Source organism: Pseudorca crassidens, chromosome 3, assembly GCF_039906515.1.
Source record: "Pseudorca crassidens isolate mPseCra1 chromosome 3, mPseCra1.hap1, whole genome shotgun sequence".
Lineage (NCBI taxonomy): Eukaryota > Metazoa > Chordata > Mammalia > Artiodactyla > Delphinidae > Pseudorca > Pseudorca crassidens.
This window is the reverse complement of record NC_090298.1, coordinates 30,543,855-30,561,895: the sequence shown is the minus strand read 5'-3', so window position 1 is coordinate 30,561,895 and position 18,041 is coordinate 30,543,855. Positions and strand designations below refer to the sequence as shown.

General features: G+C 39.8%; 1 pseudogene; it reads right to left on the bottom strand.

The window, feature by feature from the left end:
• Positions 1-3,895: 3,895 nt before the first annotated feature.
• LOC137220962 (zinc finger protein 410-like) lies at positions 3,896-5,314 on the bottom strand (annotated as a pseudogene).
• Positions 5,315-18,041: the final 12,727 nt, after the last annotated feature.

The window sequence follows — 18,041 nt, the reverse complement described above, 5'->3', positions numbered from 1 at the left end:
AATAGCTTCCCTAGTGGATCAGTTTATGGTGTTCTGGGAATCATTCTGGAAGCTCAGTATAGAGTTTGCTGCTTCAGTACTTCAAACAATTTTTATCTAATTCCCTTTCTGCTTGAAATAACTATACAACCTCACATCCATTAGCATGGCTACTATAGAAAAACAAAACAGAAATAACAAGTGTTGGTAAGGATATGGAGATACTATAACATTTTCACACTGTTTTGGGGAATGTAAAATGGTACAGCTGCTATGGAAAACAGTATGGTAGGTCCTCAAATAATTAAAAATAGAATTATCATGTTATCCAGCAATTCCACTTCTGCATATGTACCCAAAAGAATTGAAAGCAGGGACTTGAAGAGAGACTTGTATACCCATATTTATAGCATTATGCACAATAGCCAAGGGGTGGAAGCAATCTAAGTGTCCATCAACAGACAAATGGATAAACAAACTGTGGTATATACAGACACTGGAATATTATTCAGACTTAAAAAGGAAGAAAATTCTGACACATGCTACAACATGGATGAACCTCAAGGATATTACATTGAGTGAAATACTACATGATTCAATTTATGTGAGGTACCTAAGGTAATCAAATTCAAAGCGATAAAAAATAGAATGGTGATTCCCAGGAACTGGAAAGAGGGAGTTTGGGGTAGTATTGCTTAATGGGTACAGAGTGTCAGTTTTGCAAAATGAAAAGAGTTCTGGAGATGGATGGTGATGGTGGTTATACGACAATGTAAATGTACTTAATACCACTGAACTGTACAGTTAAAAATGGTTAAAGACATAGAAAACAAACTATGGTTACCAAAGAGGAAAGGGGTAGGGAGGGATCAATTAGGAGCTTGGGATGAATAGATACACATTACTTTATATAAAATAGTTAAACAACAAGGTCCTACTACATAGCACAGAGAGCTATATTCACTATCTTGTAATAACCTGTAATGGAAAAGAATCTGAAAAAGAATATATATTTATACATACATATATATATGACTGAATCACTTTGTTATACACCAGAAACTAACACAACGTCGTAAATCAACTCTACTTACATTTTTAAAATTTATTTATTTATTTTTGGCTGTGTTGGGTCTTCGCTGCTGCGCACAGGCTTTTCTCTAGTTGCGGTGAGCGGGGGTCACTCCTCGTTCTGGTGTGCGGACCTCTCACTGCGCTGGCCTCTCTTGTTGTGGAGCACAGGATCCATACACGCGGGCTTCAGTAGTTGTGGCTCATGGGCTCTAGAGTGCAGGCTCGGTAGTTGTGGCACACAGGCTCAGTTCCTCCGTGACATGTGGGATCTTCCCGGACCAGGGCTTGAACCCGTGTCCCTTGCATTGGCAGGTGGATTGCTAACCACTGCACCGCCAGGGAAGTCCCAACTCTACTTAATTTTTTTAAAAAATGGTTAAGACGGTAAATTTTACGTTGTATGTCTCTTACCACAATTAAAAATAATTTTAAAATGAAAAAAATAACTAGAGAGATTTCCTTGTCTGTACTAAAACCTGAATGATTCACCAGATGAGAGCAGAGACCTCTGGGAAGGACCATACGAATCATTCACAATAATTCCCAAACTGGGCCTCTGCATTTGATGTCATTCATGACATTCCACATGCCCCCACCCAGTAGAGGGAGCCTAATTAAGGTTGAGGAGGGGACCCTCTTTCTGATCATGAAGGGGTGTTTCTTCCTAATCTGAGTGAAGAATAGAAAGTAGAGAATTCAGTCTTACAGTGTCTCATATCTGCAGAGTTGTTTTCCTTATTAGGATCCTCTTTGGTGGCTGATACAGATGGGTTATCCCACCTAGTAGCTCACTGGGATGACTGTCCACTCAGATGAGGGCATTATAAGTACCACATAATGAGACCCGGCAACTCATGGAGCCTTCCTGGTGGGGCTCCATGTTCTATGTGAGGCCACGCATACCTGCCTCGACTCTTCTGAGGAGAAGAGCAATGCCATCTCTTCAGCTTTCCTCCAAATCACTGAGATGTGGGATTTGAGTTGCAGAGATGCATTATGAAGCCTGATAATGGACCAGGCTTCAGTCCCAGTGATTTCCAGTGGAAAAAAATCAGGAAGTCCTAGTGTGATAAACTGAGATGGGCGTGTGGCAGGTTGTGGGAGCAAAGAACAAATTCAGGAAAAGCAAAGTGAAAGGGTGGAAGACAGTTGCTGGAAGAGGAAGCATGGGACCTAGCTTTCAATTTTACTGAGTGCTAGTGCTGGTTACACAATGTGTGATGAGTCAGCCTGGGTTAAAGGCACAGTTGGAGATAAACCTTAGATTACCTTGATTTTTGTACAAGAAAATTATCTTACTAAAATTGGTAAATATTTTGGCCCTGAACCTTACGCCTTTAACCTTCTGCATTAAAACTGAACAGATTAAAAGGAAAAAGTCACTGCAGGTGAAGGTTGGCGTGAGGAGTTACTCTGGACTGTGCCTCCCACTCTCCCTATCAAACTTTGTTCTCCCTGGCTCCTGTTTTGTGATTCCACACCCACATTATCCTTGCATCACCCAGAGGACTGACCACTCTGGCCCTAACCTTGAAGAACTCAGTTTAGTTGAGGAGACAGCCATATAACCAGATTCAAATAGTAGATAGCAAGTGCTGAAACAGGGACATAACTCAAGTGCTATGGAAACAGAAGACAAAGCAGCTAATTCCACCTGGGGCTATTGGAGATGCAAGAACACAAAGGCTCTGAAAGATGAAGAGGGGATATCCAAGCCAAGAGGTTAGGCAAGGACATTTCAGGAAGAAGGACCACAGGTCTTCTCTATCTAGTTGTGATTCTTGGGATCTTCATTTTTAGGCAAGTAAAGAGTCTGGGCTGGTTGTGAACTTGGAGACTCACCATGTGTTCCTTGACAGCTACTGGGGAAAGAGAGTCCATTTGGAAAGTTAGTGTTTTGGAAAAAATTTTTTTAAAAAGTTAACTCCTCTTTGAGAAACCATCTCTGATATATAACTTCTAAAAAGATAGGCATTTGCTTCTTGTGAGTTGAGAACTTTAATGGATGAGGTACATCATCTGAAAGTAATAGCCACAGGAAATATTAGGATCAGATCACAGGTACAAAGTCAACTTGATGTATATATTGCTTTTCCTTTTTTTGGACTGGCTGTTTCGTTTTGTTTTTTTTTTTAAAGGAAAAACAATTGAACCTCTGAATCATGTGATTTTTAACTTAAAAAAAAAAACCCAAAAAGCAAAATCAAACAACCTCTAAACATGCTACTGTATGTTCCATAAACAAAGAAAGCAAAGTGGCCAAGTAGAGGTGTTTAGGACAAGATAGTACCTCAGCCTGGAGCAAGCAGGAATTGAAGTAATTAATGTTTTTGCAGACCAGTGACAGAGAGTCTCTTACTCAGGTTGCTAAAGGGAGAATGTCACAACAGAACTGACATCACTCCTTTCTACAAAGCAACAAGGCATCTTGAAAGCTCAACTTCTTGGTGAAGTTTTATGGTTGGTGGCAGGATTTAGTTCACGCATGTGAAAAGACAGCTCAGTCTGCGATGAAAGCTCTTCAAAGGAAAACCTTCCCTCAACAGTCTTACTGAGAAACTTCAGCCAACACATAATCAGATTCACTTTTGGGATAAGCCTATCCCAAAATTTTGCAGTGGGAAGAGAGGTAGGTACAGTGACCCAGCCCACATTCACTGCTTCTTCCTTGACTGAATTAGATGGTAGTCGAAGAGAAGCTCTCCTACATTCATCTTCTAGGCCAGGAAAGATGAACAGAGGCAAAAGTGGGGTCTTGTCCTTCACAGATTAATTTTGGTTCTGGCAGACTGTGAGCCATAAGCGTCCTGTTCCCACTACATGCGCTCTGGGATCAGAGAAGTCAGCGCCCATGCTCATGTCTGTCAGTTAGATCTCCTTGGTTTAGTGACTCCTGTGGATCTATGGCAGTTGAGACAGAAACCTCACATGGGTGCCTCCATGACTGCATGGTCACCAAATGATGTGTCACATCAGGCACTGAAGACAGAGGACATGGGGATCCTTCAGTGAGCACCTCATCATCAACTCCTAGGATAGAATCGGTATTCGGTAGTTTCAAGGACTCTCCACCAAGGCTGGGCTGAGAATTCAGACACCAGGTTTTTACTGGTTACTGAAGGCTCTTCGAGCAAACTACTGCCCATTAGTGGCTCATCAGTTTGTTCCTGCTCTTGACTCCCAGCTGCTCCCATCTGCAAGTGATGCTTTCTCACATGCACATTCCTGCTCCCACTCTGAGAGAAGGTCTTCCCACGGACTTAACACTGATGTGGCTTCTCTCCTGACTGAAACACCAGATGTTTTGGAAGACTAGAATACTCACCAAAGGAACTGCCGCATCCTTCGGCTTCACAAAGGAAAGGTTTCTCTCCTGTGTGGACGCGCAGGTGGTTCTTCAGGTTTCCAGCTGTAGTGAACTGCTTACCACAGTTAGACTCAGGACACATAAAGGGCTTCTCCCCATTGTGGGTCCTCATGTGCCCCTTCAGCCTCTGCAGCACATAGAAGCTTTTCCCACAACCTGCTGCAGGGCAGATAAAGGAGCGTCATTTCGATCAGTTTTTTGTTTTCTTTTTTTGCGGTACGCGGGCCTCTCACTGTTGTGGCCTCTCCTGTTGCGGAGCACAGGCTCCGGACACGCAGGCTCAGCGGCCATGGCTCACGGGCCCAGCCACTCCGCGCCATGTGGGATCTTCTCGGACCGGGGCACAAACCCGTGTCCCCTGCATCAGCAGGCGGACTCTCAACCACTGCGCCACCAGGGAAGCCCTCAATCAGTTTTGAGGTGGTACTTAAAGTGAGCTGGCCACACAAATGTCTGGTCACAGCCTTCAACTGTACACTTAGCTGCTTCTCCATTTGAGGAAGGGGCCCAGAATCTTGGGGTTGCCCATCATCAGAACCAAGGAGGACATTTCTCCATCGCTGCTGGTTTGCACATTCTTTGCCAGTTGTGCATGAGTAGCAGCAATCAAACTGTCATGGGCCAACTCCTGAACCCGGAGGATCCATGGAATGCTACTGTCTGTGCTCTCACTGGAGAAGAAATCATTCCCTGAATCCTTTGCCTCATCTTGTACAAACACGAAGTGTTCAGCTGAAGAGCCCAGACTCTTGGTAGGTTAAGAAGAATAAAAGAAGTGCTATCACTTGGCTATAGATCTTGCAACAAGCTAAGAGACTCTGGAGTGGACAAAGACTCCGGAGGCTTCTGTACAATCTGAGCCCTCGTCTCTTCTCTGTCTGGACCCACATTCACCTGAAGGCTTCTCAACACAGCTCAGTAAGGAACCTCCTTGGAGGAGTTAGTATATTTAGAGTATTATCTGGAAACATTAGCCAACTTCATTCTGAGGCCTCAGTCACTGGAAGGAGGAACAAGCAAGTAATGTCTTTAGCTTCTGATTCTACTAGTCCCTGTCCCAGTGGGATGGACGTATTCTGAACAAACTGTAACAGGAGCTCTGGTTTGAATTCTAACTCATCTGATAACATTGATTCAGCTTCCAAATCCTGTAGCTGTTCAGGGGACAGGTTAAAAGTTTAATTCAGAGTCAATGAAACCTTCCTGTTATGCTCATATTCCTCTAGGAAGTGCTATGCTTTTCGTGTAAGATGCTGTGCTGGGTGGGTAATCAATTTAGCCTTTCTGTCCCGGGCAGCCGTCCGTCCATCAGTCGGTCTATTGCTTTCTTTTTTTAAATCGTTCCAATAAAATTTTTTTTATAAATTCAGGCAAGGGGCCTACCAGCCTAGTTTGCCAATTCTTAGTCTTAGGGAGCCCTGCACTGTCTTTTTTAAAACATCTTTATTGAAGTATAATTGCTTTACAATATTGTGTTAGTTTCTGCCGTATAACAAAGTGAATCAGCTGTATGTACACATATATCTCCATATCCCCTCCCTCTTGCGTCTCCCTCCCACCCTCCCTAACCCACCCCTCTAAGTGGTCACAAAGCACCGAGCTGATCTCCCTGTGCTATGCAGCTGCTTCCCAATAGCTATCTATTTTACATTTGGTAGTGTATATATGTCCATGCCACTCTCCCACTTCGTCCCAGCTTACCCCTCCCCCTCCATGTCTCCTCAAGTCCATTCTCTATGGCTGCGTCTTTATTCCTGTCCTGCCCCTAGGTTCATCAGAATCTTTTTTTTAGATTCCATATATATGTCTTAGCATACGTTATTTATTTTTCGCTTTCTGACTTACTTCACTTTGTATGACAGACTCTAGGTCCATCCACCTCATTACAAATAACTCAATTTCGTTTCTTTTTATGGCTGAGTAATATTCGGTTGTATATATGTATATATGTGCCACATCTTCTTTATCCATTCATCTGTCAGTGGATAGTTAGGTTGCTTCCATGTCCTGGCTACTGTAAATAGTGATGCAATGGACATTGTGGTACATGACTCTTTTTGAATTATGGTTGTCTCAGGGTATATGCCCAATAGTGGGATTGCTGGGTCATATGGTAGTTCTATTTTTAGTTTTTTAAGGAACCTCCATATGGTTCTCCATAGTGGCTGTATCAATTTACATTCCCACCAACAGTGCAAGAGGGTTCCCTTTTCTCCAAACGCTTTCCAGCATTTATTGTTTATAGATTTTTTGATGATGGCCATTCTGACCAGTGTGAGGTGATATCTCATTGTAGTTTTGACATGCATTTCTCTGATGATTAGTGTTGTTGAGCATCCTTTCATGTGTTTGTTGGCAATCTGTATATCTTCTTTGGGGAAATGTCTATTTAGGTCTTCTGCCCATTTTTGGATTGGGTTGTTTGTTTTTTTGATTGAGCTACATGAGTTGCTTGTAAATTTTGGAGATTAATCCTTTGTCAGTTGCTTCGTTTGCAAATATTTGCTCCCATTCTGAAGGTTATCTTTTCGTCTTGCTCACAGTTTACTTTGCTGTGCAAAAGCTTTTAAATTTCATTAGGGGGCTTCCCTGGTGGCGCAGTGGTTGAGAGACTGCCTGCCAATGCAGGGGACACGGGTTCGTGCCCAGGTCTGGGAAGATCCCACATGCCGTGGAGCGGCAGGACCCGTGAGCCATGGCTGCTGAGCCTGCTCGTCCAGAGCCTGTGCTCCACAACGGGAGAGGCCACAACAGTGAGAGGCCCACGTACCACAAAAAAAAAAAAAAAAAAAAAAAATTCATTAGGTAACATTTGTTTATTTTTGTTTTTATTTCCATTTCTCTAGGAGGTGGGTCAAAAAGGATCTTGCTGTGATTTATATCATAGAGTGTTCTGCTTATGTTTTCCTCTAAGAGTTTGATAGTTTCTGGCCTTACATTTAGGTCTTTAGTCCATTTTGAGTTTATTTTTGTGTATGGTGTTACAGAGATTTCTAATTTCATTCTTTTACATGTAGCTGTCCAGTTTTCACACCACCACTTATTGAAGAGGCTGTCTTTTCTCCATTGTATAGTCTTGCCTCCTTTATCAAAGATAAGGTGACCATATGTGTGTGGGTCTATCTCTGGGCTTTCTATCCTGTTCCATTGATCTATCTTTCTGTTTTTGTGCCAGTACCATACTGTCTTGATTACTGTAGCTTTGTAGTATAGTCTGAAGTCTGGGAGCCTGATTCCTCCAGCTCTGTTTTTCTTTCTCAAGATTGCTTTGACTATTCGGGGTATTTTGTGTTTCCATACAAATTGTGAATTTGTTGTTCTAGTTCTGTGAAAAATGCCATTGGTAGTTTGATAGGGATTGCACTGAATCTGTAGATTGTTTTGGGTAGTCATTTTCACAATGTTGATTCTTCCAATCCAAGAACATGTATATCTCTCCATCTGTTTTTATCATCTTTAATTTCTTTCATCAGTGTCTTACAGTCTTCTGCATACATGTCTTTTGTCTCCTTAGGTATGTTTATTCCTAGGTATTTTATACTTTTTGTTGCAATGGTAAATGGGAATGTTTCCTTAATTTCTCTTTCAGATTTTTCATCATTGGTGTATATGAATGCAATAGATTTCTGTGCATTAATTTTGTATCCTGCTACTTTACCAAATTCATTGATTAGCTCTAGTAGTTTTCTGGTAGCATTTTTAGGATTCTCTAGATTTAGTATCATGTCATCTGCAAACAGTGACAGCTTTACTTCTTCTTTTCCGATTTGTATTCCTTTTATTTCTTTTTCTTCTCTGATTGCTATGGCTAAAACTTCCAAAACTATGTTGAATAATAGTGGTGAGAGTGGACAACCTTGTCTTTTTCCTGATCTTAGAGGAAATGGTTTCAGTTTTTCACCATTGAGAACGATGTTGGTTGTGAGTTTGTCATATATAGCCTTTATTATGTTGAGGTAAGTTCCCTCTATGCCTACTTTCTGGAGGGTTTTTATCATAAATGGGTGTTGAATTTTGTCAAAAGCTTTTTCTGCATCTACTGAGATGATCATATGGTTTTTCTCCTTCAATTTGTTAATATGGTTTATCACATTGATTTATTTGCGTATATTGAAGAATCCTTACATTCCTGGGATAAATCCCACTTGATCATTGTGTATGATCCTTTTAATGTGCTGTTGGATTCTGTTTGCTAGTATTTTGTTGAGGATTTTTGCATCTATGTTCATCAGTGATATTGGCCTGTAGTTTTCTTTTTTTGTGACATCTTTGTCTGGTTTTGGTATCAGGGTGATGGTGGCCTCATAGAATGAGTTTGGGAGTGTTCCTCCCTCTGCTATATTTTGGAAGAGTTTGAGAAGGGTAGGTGTTAGCTCTTCTCTATATGTTTTTTAGAGAAGAATTCGCCTATGAAGCCATCTGGTCCTGGGCTTTTGTTTGTTGGAAGATTTTTAATCACACTTTCAATTTCAGTGCTTGTGATTGGTCTATTTATATTTTCTATTTCTTCCTGGTTGAGTCTCGGAATGTTGTGCTTTTCTAAGAATTTGTCCATTTCTTCCAGGTTGTCCATTTTATTGGCATATAGTTGCTTGTAGTAATCTCTCATGATCCTTTGTATTTCTGCAGTGTCAGTTGTTACTTCTCCTTTTTCATTTCAAATTCTGTTGATTTGAGTCTTCTCCCTTTCTTTCTTGATGAGTCTGGCTAGTGCTTTATCAACGTTGTTTATCTTCTGAAAGAACCAGCCTTTAGTTTTATTGATCTTAGCTATTGTTTCCTTCATTTCTTTTTCATTTATTTCTGATCTGATCTTTATGATTTCTTTCCTTCTGCTAACTTTGGGGTTTTATTGTTCTTCTTTTCCTAATTGCTATAGGTGTAAGGTTCGGTTGTTTATTTGAGATTTTCCTTCTTTCTTGAGGTAAGATTGTATTGTTATAAACTTCCCTCTTAGAATTGCTTTTGCTGCATCACATAGGTTTTGGGTCGTTGTGTTTTCATCGTCATTTGTTTCTAGGTATTTTTTGATTTCCTCAGTGATTTCTTGGTTATTTAGTAATGTATTGTTTAGCCTCCATGTGTTTGTATTTTTTACAGCTTTTTTCCCTGTAATTGATATTTAGTCTTATAGTGTTGTGGTCAGAAAAGATAATTAATACCTGATTTCAATTTTCTCAAATTTACCAAGGCTTGAGTTGTGACCCAAGATATAATCTGTCCTGGAGAATGTTCCATGAGCACTTGAGAAAAATGTGTATTCTGTTGTTTTGGGATGGAATGTCCTATAAATATCAATTAAGTCCATCTTGTTTAATGTGTCATTTAAAGCTTGTGTTTCCTTATTTATTTTCATTTTGGATGATCTGTCCATTGGTGAAAGTGGGGTATTAAAGTCCCCTACTATGATTGTGTTACTGTCAATTTCCCCTTTCAGCTAACAACCATAAGGCAAATGACTGTTAGCATTTGCCTTAGGTATTGAGGTGCTCCTATGTGGGGTGTATATATATTTACCATTGTTATATCTTCTTCTTGGATTGATCCCTTGATCATTATGTAGTGTCCTTCTTTGTGTCTTGTAATAGTCTTTATTTTAAAGTCTATTTATCTGATATGAGAACTGCTACTCCAGCTTTCTTTTGTTTTTCATTTGCATGGAATATCTTTTTCCATTCCCTCACTTTCAGTCTGTGTGTGTCCCTAGGTCTGAAGTGGGTCTTTTGTAGACAGCATATATACAGGTCTTGTTTTTGTATCCATTCACCCAAACTATGTCTTTTGGTTGGAGTATTTAATCCATTTACATTTAAAGTAATTGTTGATATGTCTGTTCCTATTACCATTTTCTTAATTGTTTTGGATTTGTTTTTGTAGGTCTTTTCCTTCTCTTGTGTTTCCTGCCTGGACAAGTTCCATTAGCATTTGTTGTAAAGCTGGTTTGGTGTTGCTGAATTCTCTTAATTTTTGCTTGTTTGTAAAGGTTTTAATTTCTCTGTCGAATTTAAATGAGATCCTTGCTGGTTAGAGTAGTCTTGGTTGTAGGTTTTTCCCTTTCATCACTTTAAACATGTCCTGCCACTCCCTTCTGGCTTGCAGAGTTTCTGCTGAAAGATCATCTGTTAACCTTATGGGGATTCCCTTTTATGTTATTTGTTGCTTTTCCCTTGCTGCTTTTAATGTTTTTTCTCTGTATTTAATTTTTGATAGTTTGATTAATATGTGTCTTGGCATGTTTCTTCTTGGGTTTATCCTGTATGGGACTCTCTGCACTTCCTGGACTTGATTATTTCCTTTCCCATGTTAGGGAAGTTTTCCACTATAATCTCTTCAAATATTTTCTCAGACCCTTTCTTTTTCTCTTCTTCTTCTGGGACCCCTGTAATTCAAATGTTGGTGTGTTTACTGTTGTCCCAGAGGTCCCTGAGACTGTCCTCAATTCTTTTCATTCCTTTTTCTTTATTCTGCTCTGAGGTAGTTATTTCCACTATTTTATCTTCCAGGTCACTTATCCTTTCTTTTGCCTCAGTTGTTCTGCTATTGATTCCTTCTAGAGAATTTTAAATTTCATTTATTGTGTTGTTTATCATTGTTTGTTTGCTCTCTAGTTCTTCTAAGTCCTTGTGAAATGTTTCTTGTATTTTGTCCATTCTATTTCCAAGATTTTGGATCATGTTTACTATCATTACTCTGAATTCTTTTTCAGGTAGACTGCCTATTTCCTCTTCATTTGTTATGTCTGGTGGGTTTTTACCTTGCTCCTTCATCTGCTGTGTATTTCTGCATCTTCTCATTTTGCTTAACTTACTCTGTTTGGGATCTCCTTTTCGCAGGCTGCAGGTCCATAGTTCCCATTGTTTTTGGTGTCTGCCCCCAGTTGGTATGGTTGGTTCAGTGGCTTGTGTAGGCTTCCTGGTGGAGGGGACTGGTGCCTGTGTTCTGGTGGGTGGGGCTGAATCTTGTCTTTCTGGTGGGCAGCCTGCATCCAGTGGTGTGTTTTGGGGTGTCTGTGAACTTAGTATGATTGTAGGCAGCCTCTCTGCTAAGGTGGGGTTGTGTTCCTGTCTTGGTAGTTGTTTGGCCTGGGGCATCCAGCACTAGAGCTTGCTGGCCATTGGGTGGAGCTGGGTCTTAACTTGAGACGGAGATCTCTGGGAGAGCTCTCGCCGACTGATACTATGTGGAACTGGGAGGTCTCTGGTGGTCCAATGTCCTGAACTCAGCTCTCCTACCTCAGAGGCTCAGACCTGGCACCAGTCCGGAGCACGAAGACCCTGTCAGCCACACGGCTTGTAGCTTTCAAGCCTTTTCTTCAAGGCTCTGTCCTGAGGGTGCCAGGTGGGGACGGTCTAGGCCTCCCCATTTTCCCATGGATGCTCTTGGAGGTGATGTATGGCTGCCCTAGAATCCCTGAGCTTTATTTTCTTCTCTGACTTGGTTAAATTACTGAACCCACTTCACGGTATCCACAGCAGGAGCACCACCTGGGAAGTGGGTGTGCTCAGACTACCAGTTGTTTCATCACTTCTGGTCTGATTGCTTTTAGATTAAAGGAACAAAATACCCAGAGTTCAAATTTCCAAAGCAATTATCAAACAACTTTGGGCAAGGTATAAATTCATGCCAGGATTTTTCATACAAAAATCCACTGATTTTTTAATGAAATCTTTCATCTTTTAAAGTGTCATAAAATGAAGATTTTGGAGAGTTTTGAGTAAGGAATGATGATGTTACTTTTGTTGCAGGGCTGAACAAATATTGGAGATGCTTTTCATTTTTTGATGGAAAAGTTTTAAAAATTTAGGTATATTTTTCATTGCAATTATGCGGTTAATGTGAAAAAATTTTTTCACTTGAATATTTGTATTTGTAAGAGATTCGATATTTGAGGGAGATTAGATACTGTGAAGGAAAATGCTAATAATGAGTATGTAAATCTCCCCAGTTCTACCATTTACTAGGAGTCAGTGGGTTAAATTCTGGGTTACCATAAATGGTAAGGTCCTTTTTGGCCTCGAACTCTGCTCTTTTCTCCTTCTTCATCCATCTTTCTATTGCCAGTGGTGGGAAATTATTTTATCTCTTGGGAGTTATATTGAAAAAGTAATATATTAGTTAGGGAACAGATTAGGTTGCTGTAAAAAGAGGACCCCAAATATAGTAGCTTAAGCAAGACAGACTGTGTCTTTCTCGCATGGAATTCTGGGGAGGCATTCTAGTGACAGTATGACTGCTCCATAGTGTCAGGAGCCCTATCTTGTTATTCGGACAAGATCAACACTCAGGTTCTATCTCTCATTTGAAAATGCTGTTTCAGCTACAACCAGTGATCAATTTGTTGTAACACTAATGAGGATTCAACTTCAGGATCCTTTACTTGCATGGGTCTTTTCTACACGTCATGTAATGTTGGAGGAGCTGCAGGCTTTTCTGAGATATGATTGTAGGGGTACTTTTAGTGCCATAGACCCTTTTGGCCCTTTGGTGAAGTCTATAGACCCCTTCTCAGAATAATATATTTTTAAAAATATTTATTTATTTATTTGGCTGCACCGGGTCTTAGTTGCAGCACGCGGGATCTTCTTTGCAACCTGCAGGACCTTTAGTTGCGGCATACGGGATCGAGCTCCCTGACCAGGGAGCTATTTGCTCCCATATAATGCAAGAGATTTCTTGACTTTCTTTCAGCTCTGAGACCACGTTTTCCCTCTGAATTTTCATGTGGAGCTGGGGGGTTTTGTTCTCCATTTTCTCTTCTTTATCGTGAGGAAATGTGGCCTGTAGTGTGACTGTGTGTGGGAGGAGGTGGTGTCTGTGTTATAGCACGTAGGTTTTGCTGAGAACCAAGTTTCACTCCACCTCTTTTGGATATGTGTACCGTTCCAATGGGGCAGACTATGTACAGCACTGAAGGCTTCATTTGTTAACTGGCTAAAGAAAACCAGCCTCGCTATTCACTTTCCTTGTTTTATCCTCTTCTTTTCCAGTTTCCATAGCTCCTTACTGAAAAGAATGATTATAAAAAAAGAAGAGGAAGACAAGGGTGGTTGCTCAGTTTGCTTTCCTCTGGGCTTGAGATAAGTGAGAATTCTCAGGATTCATTAAAATGTCTGGATGGTGGAGGTGGTGTTAGGAGGTGATCCAGTTGCTCCTTTGCTCAGCTCCTGAATCTCCTGTTTCTTTCTTTGGACACCTGTTACTGAGGTCTGTAGCATTAGCTTAAACACCTTTTCTAGTTTGGTGGTTGCTAGTAAGTTTTTTGATCATTCTGTTAGGTGAAGTAAGATAGAATTTCTTTGAAGAAGTTTCAGTCTCCCATCTTATCCCAGGAGTCTGAGCCTCAGTTTTCTGAGTAATAAAATGGACCTATGTATATCTAATTCAAAGAGTTGCTATGATGATAAGATGGATTGATGTTTGTCAAATGTCTAGTACAGTATTTAGCCTGAAGAATGTAGGTGGTAGTAGATGGAATGCATTTAATTTAAATAAAATGAATTATTTGTCAAGTATACCCATAAAGCTGGAAAAAATAAATAAAATGAATAACTATAGTAGTATCTTTATATATATTATAAAATATGAAATATATACATTATTTACAAATCTCCTCAAGATATGTTCAAATTTCTAATACTTAAAAATACTACTTTTTAATACTATTTTAAAAGTAATACTTTTATTACTAACAAAGAACACATGATCAATTCAAACATTCAAAGTAAGTGTCATGCTTAGGCCATTAATTTAAGATTGACCTCTAATTTATTTCCTAAATTGTCATCTTTTTAAGTGAGTGGGGAGAATCAGGAGAAATCACAGTCATCTAGGAAACATGTCAATACATTTGCAACCAATTCTTGATTATCCACATGGGGATTTTCTGCATGTTCAATTATCAGTTCCTTCCAGATGATGTCTAGAAAACAAGAAAAGATCATGCTTTAGTATTATGCAGATTAATGGGTTTTTCTTCATATTAGTGAAATTTAGGCCAGATGGTGATTCCCAAGCAAACCCTCCTACTTAGGAGAGTCTCAAACAGACGATCTCTTTCCATACTAACCCCATGTTAGAAATCTGTGCTGTCTCTTCCACGCACCTTTTGGAAGAATGACACATTTGTGTTTATTAAAGGGAAAGTTAAAGGAGATAGGGAAAGCCTTATAGAACTACTTGGTCAAAGAATCAAATACATGTGTTTGATAAAAATAAAAAATATAAATTTAAAGAGTCACAGGTGAACTTTTCCCTCCATGCTTTCTTTCTCCCTTGTTTTTCCCTTGTATGATTGTAAATTCCTTTGGAGGGAGGAATTCAGTCTTATGCATCTTTTTATTCTTCTTTCTGCTCCATCACCTAGCACAGTGACTAACATTTAGTAGATGTGTAAATATTTTTTGAAGAAATCGACATGTGTATTTAATGTGTGAGCTGAATAAACACTCCAATCTGAATCACAGACATCCTTTATTGCGCTTGTCAGATCCAAAAACATATTTTTTTATTTTTCTGAGGAGCTATACATGTAATTAGAGGACTGTACTATGAGCCATTGTCTAGTACTACCAGAGAAATTGCTGTCACAACTGTTCTTGGAGACTAGACTATGTCTAACCTTCCTTACAATTAGGGTCAAGGGTATCATTTTGCCACATCCTACCAGGAAGACTAGATTCTGGAAGCCATTTGGAGAGGACATTGTGGAGGCAGTCGCCATATCTTCCCCAGGTATTGATAGTATTCATAGTATGATTATTAGAGATTCCTCATATTTCATAGCTATGCCCTGACGATAGCCTTTTGTCAAAAAGTAAATGACTCTTTTTGTTATTGGGGTGTGTGTGGGTGTGTATTAGACAGTACATTTGACCAATGACGTTACAGCTAAATAGTCAAGAACATGTTATGACTCATACTTCCTTGGGCGTTCCCTGTTTTGGTTGATGGGTGGCTTACCTAAGTCAAGGCTATTGCATTCTCCAAAATTAACAGGTGTGTACCTACATACAGGTGTGTTTTAATATACCTCCTTTCACAATTGGTAGCATTATTTACTTAGAATCAAAGGGTATCTAAGTGCTGAAAAGATTTTGACTTCCCAGTCTCCATACCTTTGCTTATCCTCATCCTTCTACAGTGAATGCCATCTGTTGTCTCCATGTATCTGTTGAGGTCATTTCTATCCTTTAAAGCCCATGTCAAATGCACTCATATCTCACAGAGTGCTTTTCATTATAGCACCATTTAGCTTAGCTTTTTTTTTTTTTTTTTGCGATACGCGGGCCTCTCACTGTTGTAGCCTCTCCCGTTGCGGAGCACAGGCTCCGGACGCGCAGGCTCAGTGGCCATGGCTCACAGGCCCAGCCGCCCCGCGGCATGTGGGATCTTCCCGGACCGGGGCACAAACCCGTGTCCTCTGCGTCGGCAGGCGGACTCGCAACCACTGCGCCACCAGGGAAGCCCCTTTATCTTAGCTTTTAAAATGAAAACTACATATATGCATCTCAAGCAAAGAAGATTCAAGAACAGCGATAGGAAGCCAACCAGGTACAGGGAGACCAGCAAGAAGTACTTTTGAAAAGACAAATCAGTAATAAGAATGTAATGATACCTGTGCTGGGAATATATCTTTAGAATTCAGCATCCCTACTTCATTTGTTATTATCTTTCATGTTCTAGTAATTTCCACTTATTACGTAGGTTGGGGTGGGGATGTGGGCTGTATCTTGTGGTACCTTGCACATGAATCTTGAAAATTGTTATGGGCTCACACACTTAGGACATAAAAGAAAACCCGTCAGGTCAAGTGAAATGAGCTGGAAGATTTTTAATTAACTTTGAAATGATTGCCAGCCAGGCTGATACTATTTTTCTTCAGGTGACAGATCTCCCTCTCATTAGCTACATTAATTCATTAATTAATACAAGGAAATTTAGTGGGCACTTATTCTACACCAATAACTATGCTTGTTTCTGGACACTGTGTGAAGTGCTATATTACCTTTACTGACATGGGGACCTGTGGAAAGAATTATGGAACATACATAGCATTTAAATTTTTAAAAATTTTAAAGTCATGGTTTGGGACATTAAAACAAATATGAATACTTAATGCAGTCTCTCCATTTTTGTGACATAACTATAGTTTCATTAGGAACTTTTCTTTTGCTTTGTCAAAATAATTCTGAAATATCTTGCCAAGTTTACTGTTGCATGAGGGTGGTCTCTGTTCATAAAAGGGAGGGCATGCTTTTTTTCAGGGGACCCCTTTAAAAATAATTTTACTGCTTCTTTAAAAATTATGTAATAAATTGAAATTATTCTGATTCACTTCTTCAATGAATTCAGTAAGATAATTCAAGCCCTTTTTACTCCCTTACCCTGACACTTTTAAAGTGACCTACCTATATTTTAATTACTTGTGGGGATTCCTGTCATGAAACAATTGTAGAATTTTATTTTTCACTCATAAAAAAGGTAGGTCTGTTGTCACTGGTAATAGTGACTATGGGGACAAATCTTATCTTTACATTAGCTTGAGTAAGGAGAGGCAAATTGACCTTCATGAAAACTTGCCTTTGAAGGAGAAATATTAGGATGATAAAAGAAAGAATAAATAAATGTGACCAGTTGCCAAAAGGGAAGAGATAATCTTATTTGGGGTTATTGGAATTGTTACTAATGATGAGAAGTATTTTGCAAGTGTTACATATTATATGCAAACTGCATAAAATTTATACAAAATAATACACTTTCACATCTGTAGAAGATTATGTGGCAGCTTAAAATATGTCCATAAATTCTTTGACACTCCTCCCTTCAAAGAGTGGAGCCTAAATTCCCTCTCCTTGAGTGTGGGCTGTACTTAAAGATTCACTTCTAACAAATAGAATAAAGCAGAAGTGATAGCCCACAACTTAGGAGACAAAGTCATAAAAGGCACTGCAGCTTCCTCTTTGGTTTCTCCCTTGGACTGCTTTCTTTGGGGGGGATTTGCTGGTTGCTAAATCTTTAGGACACCCATGCAGCCCTATGAAGAGACCCATGCAGTGAGGAAGTGAAGCCTCCTGCTAAGAGTAAGTGGAAACTGAGGATTCCTGTCAGCAGCTTGTCAGTGAGCCACCTTGGAAGTGGATCCTCCCACCCCAGATGATTGCAGTCCTGTCTGATATCTTAATTGCAACCACAGAAGAGGCTTTGAGCCAGAAACACTAAGTGAATCTGCTCCTAAAGTCCTGCCCCACAGAAGCTGTGAGATAATAAATATTTATTATTATAAGCCACTTAATTTGGGGGAAGGGGCAATTTGTTACACAGCAATTGATAACTAATGCAAATTCCTATAAGAGGATTCTTTTTCAAGAAACGGAACTAATTCCAGCTGTTTTAAGCTAAAAGAGGTATAATATAAGTAGTTGAGAGGACTAGAGGAATGATATTTAGGCCATATTTGCAGAATAATACCACTATTTTCACCTATAAGGGGAGCTGCTACCATTGCCACTATTAGGAAAGTGAAAAATTGAGAAGCTCCTCCTGAAACTGCTGACTTCAGTGAGCTCTGCTAAATGAATCAGGAAGCCTCTGCCACTATTGCCACTGCTACAATACCCACAAA